This window comes from Camellia sinensis, chromosome 3, assembly GCF_055761805.1.
Source record: "Camellia sinensis isolate YWXY chromosome 3, ASM5576180v1, whole genome shotgun sequence".
Classification (NCBI taxonomy): domain Eukaryota; kingdom Viridiplantae; phylum Streptophyta; class Magnoliopsida; order Ericales; family Theaceae; genus Camellia; species Camellia sinensis.
In genome coordinates this window covers 111,296,312-111,300,644 of record NC_138963.1, presented here as the reverse complement: position 1 = coordinate 111,300,644, position 4,333 = coordinate 111,296,312, and the positions used below count along the sequence as shown (strand labels likewise).

Sequence of the window (4,333 nt, the reverse complement as noted above, 5' to 3'; positions counted from 1 at the left end):
AATTTTAATTTAATTATATTTTAGATCATAAATAATCCTAAATTCTTAATTATATATTATAATTTCTAACATGTTAATCTAATTTTAATTTAATTACATTTTAGATCAATTCTTAATTATTGTTTATTTTGCATTTTATTTAATTATGTTTTATATTTTAGATCAATTCTTAATTATATTTTAATTAACATATTAATTTAATTTTAGGTTCAGAGAAAATAAGGGTAAAATTTTCTTTTTGTTATATTAATTTAATTCTAATTTTTCAGAGAACAAAACTCACTCTCAAAAATTGGTGTGTGTAATACACATTTCGTTAGTTTGGATAGAAAAACTAACAGTAGCACTTTAGTCTAAAATCATAAGAGGGCTTTCTATTTATATTTGAACGATAGGGAGGTAAAATGCTCTAACCCCAAACCACAAGGAGGTAAAATGAATTTAACATTTTTAAAAATTTTGTCAAAATATGTCTTTTTCAGACTGCCTTGTATATTGAAGAATTTAAAAAGTAAATTTTCTTTTTTTTTTTTTGAAAAAAAAAAATAAATAAGCCAAAAAAAAAATCATTATTTTTGGCTTATTTTTGCCTTCATTGAATTTTTTTAAAATTTTAAGTTTTTCAATTCGTCTCATTGCGTTGAATCTTGAAACCTAAATTTTTTTAAAAAAAATTTAAAAAATTCACTAAAGAATAAAATAACTCCAAAAAAAAAAAAAAGAGTCATCAAATAAGCAAACACCAAACACCCACTCTGGCCAGATGCACTTGCTCAATTTAAAGGGAAATTAGTGTTTAAGTTGAATGTAAATCAAACTGTGATTGCCTATAAAAATTGAGGAGTTTCACCCAAATCAATTGCAATCGGAAGCATAATTAGCAAAATCAAAAGAAATATTAGGATTTGTGTCACACACCAAAAATTCAAGGGTGATATATATTTTCTAAAAAAAATTAAAATTTAAAAAAAAAAATTTTGTTTTTTTTGAGCATCTGATATAATTGGAACCAAATCCACGGACAATAACTATAGGGTCCTGCTAGGTTTCATGAAAACTGTCATAAAAACTATATGCACCGTTGGATCATGAGACACATACCTGATCTAACGGTGCAGATAATTTTCATGATGATTTTCATGAAAATTCTTCATGAAACCTAGCATTTTCCATAACTATAAGCAACATATGACGAGCTTAAGAAACACTTCCATAGACTCAAAAACCACAACACTCACATTATAACTAGTAGTAATATTTGTAATATGATAAATTATAAAGTGTAGATTACATGACATAGGGATCAAAGTTGATGAAAGCTAGTTACTGATCAAAGTCCAAACTCCAAAATACAAAAAATATAAAAACAAAGAAGAGATTGTAATCTCATTATTATTTTCAAGCATGCATACATATATATATATATATATAAGAAGGGTGCAATGTTGTTCTTAGCAGATATGTGAGGTTCCATCACAGTAGTAAATGGTGCAACCCTTCCCAGCAAAGCAACAGTTGCATGCCGGACTGAGCCGCTTCTCACCGGATGACTTGCATTTCATGTAGTCTGCTTTTCTGCAATCTTCAGGGCAAAATTTAGCATTCGCAAACTCCGGCTTCTCCCCCAACAAAAACACCCCTGTTTTTTATTATATATTTCCAAAAAAAAAAAAAAAAACCTTTTTGTTAGTCAACAATCCATGAACAAATGGGAAGGAAGATAAAAAGATTCATGTAGTTGAGTTTAGTTTGAGTGCAACACTATCTTAGATTTGTTGGTGTAACAAATAAAAATAAGTAAATAATGAAGTAAAAATAAATAAATAAGAAAAAGAAGAGGATGTGCATGGCATACCACACACAAGAAGCACAAACAGAACACCAACCCTGTTACTGTTAGCTGCCATTCCTACCTTTGTTAGGACTTTAGAGGAGGTATTGGGTTGGTGTCATTATTTATAGCAAAACAAAGTATTTAAAATGCCTTATCATTTACAAATAACTACGTAGTTTGTACAGTGAGGTTAGGGCTGTCAATGAATCGGATTTAATCTGAATTTGACCCAAATCCGACCCGAAAAGCTGAATCCATTTACAAAGATCCGGTAATCCAATAATCTGAATCCATTTAATCCGTTTATTAAACGGATCGAATATGCAAAAATCCGATCGAATCCGATAATCTGATTTGGTTATTCTCAATTTGAATGAAAAAAACAAAGTGAAAAAAAAAATCAAATTATATAAAATTTTAGCTCAATAATTAAATCAGATAGGATATCCGAAATCATCGGATTGGATCCGGGTGATCTATAATCAGATATGGGCTAAACAGATTCGGATCAAATTCGAGTTTGTCTTAATCAGATTGGATTCAGATTTTGACAGATCTTATCCGAATCCGATCAATTTACAAGCCTAAGTGAAGTGCACCATCAACGATTTTGTTCAAGTTAATAGCAAATATAAAATACGTGTCAGGTAAAAAGGGAGTTATGTGTTTATTTTCAAATGTCACAAGGGTAAATTGCATACGGAAAAAATCACAAAAGATTAAAATGAATTTTGCCTTCTAAAAGATTGATGAAAATATTCATGATTTGCAAAATAAAATTATTCAAGTATGAGGTATTTTAATATTTTGACTTAAGCTGTCAAGCTGCCTAATGGTGCAATGGAGAGAGTTATATGCTTAGGGAAATGCTATGGTAAAAGGTGTATACCATATATAAGTTATGTAATTTGTGGGTTTAATTATCACAACTAGTATAACTCGACATTATAAGAGTCATAATTAAAAAAAAAAAAAGAAGTTATAACTAAATATCACATCAGGTATAACAAAGAACTCTTATTAGAACCAAAATTAATATTATAACAAATTATAATTAACAACACAATAAATTATAATTAAAAACACAAATATCATAATTAGAGATGCACAATTTACACAATCCATAAAATTTCCCATATGACTATATTCAAATCACATAGTTATGTGCACATAAATCAAATTATAATGGAAAGAAGTTAAATTTGACCTATATATAATATATTACATTTTGTGGACTCCAATTAAGTTCCCATGTGGCAAAAATAAGGTTGTTATGCCGGGGTGATGTTATCCAAAGTCAACTCCAAATCTTTTAACAATTTCTGGTCATGTTTGATAACAGATAGGGTCATATGATCGGATATGATGGGATAGTCTTCACGGTGCCAACCTAATTGAAATGGTGCAAGATTATTGTGATGCTCTTTGCATACCCTCATATTTGTGGATGTAATATGGTTGTACTTTTACTCATCAATGGAATTTTCTTTGACTGATCAAAAAAAAAAAAAAAAGATAGGGTCATCAAATAGCCCGCAGACACAAAATAAAAATATCATAAATTTCAAAAAATTTATTAAAAATTTTATCAAATATCTTATATGAATTCATGTGAGATATTTGGTAAAATTTTTAGTATAATTTTTGAGATCTATAACATTATTCGACACAAAAATTTGAAACTATTCAACTTCATTTATTCATTTTATGGCCCGCTTAACACATTTGAGTATCCAGTCCATCTCAACTCATAAAAAATGATTTAGGATTTTAAACAAGGATTTGTAATCTGAGTTCGTCCATAAACCCGGCACGTAAGAGCCTGCCTAAGTAAACCCATTCCAACCATTTCATTAGCCCGACTCAAATTATCCCCTCCAAAAAAAAAAAAATTTTTGATATGTTGCCAAAAAAATCTACGCTATTCAATTCAAATTTAAATCATTAAAGTATATTAATAATTATATATATATATGTGTGTGTGTGTGTGTGTGTGATAATGTGCACTTTTGGGTTAATTTTTGTAATTTTATTTTGATGTGTTAATTTAAATTTGTGGAATTTTTTAGGGAGGTAGTACATGATCGAATTTGAGGTAGGAAAGTCCAACTTAATTGGGTTTTCTAGCCTTGTGTGATGCTAGTCCTTCTGTTTTTTCTCCCACTTGTAGGTATTATAAATAAAATTTATCTTAATTGATTTTTTTATTATATAATATGTAAAAAGGTAAAAATAAAAATAATTTGATTATGTTGAAAAAAAAAACTAATAAAAATATTAAAAATATGTGCATAAAAAATGTGTAGAACTTAACAATATAAGTTGAATGCAAAATGTGTAACCCAAATTGGTTTGATTTTGGCATGTGTGATTTGGACTTATGGGTTGAATGTGGTTTTAGTTTTTTAAATAGTCTCGGCCCGTAATAGCCCATTGACTAATCAAAACCCGAAAAACCCAATAAATATATGGGATTTGAACACAATAGCTATGGACTGG

The 4,333-nt window shown here is 28.6% G+C and overlaps 1 long non-coding RNA gene across 1 annotated transcript; it reads right to left on the bottom strand.

The window, feature by feature from the left end:
- Positions 1-1,301: 1,301 nt before the first annotated feature.
- LOC114261472 (uncharacterized) lies at positions 1,302-1,925 on the bottom strand. Its single transcript, XR_003628973.2, has 2 exons — positions 1,856-1,925; positions 1,302-1,639 (listed from the first exon to the last, which is right to left on the bottom strand). It is a non-coding gene; the product is annotated as an uncharacterized LOC114261472 (long non-coding RNA).
- Positions 1,926-4,333: the final 2,408 nt, after the last annotated feature.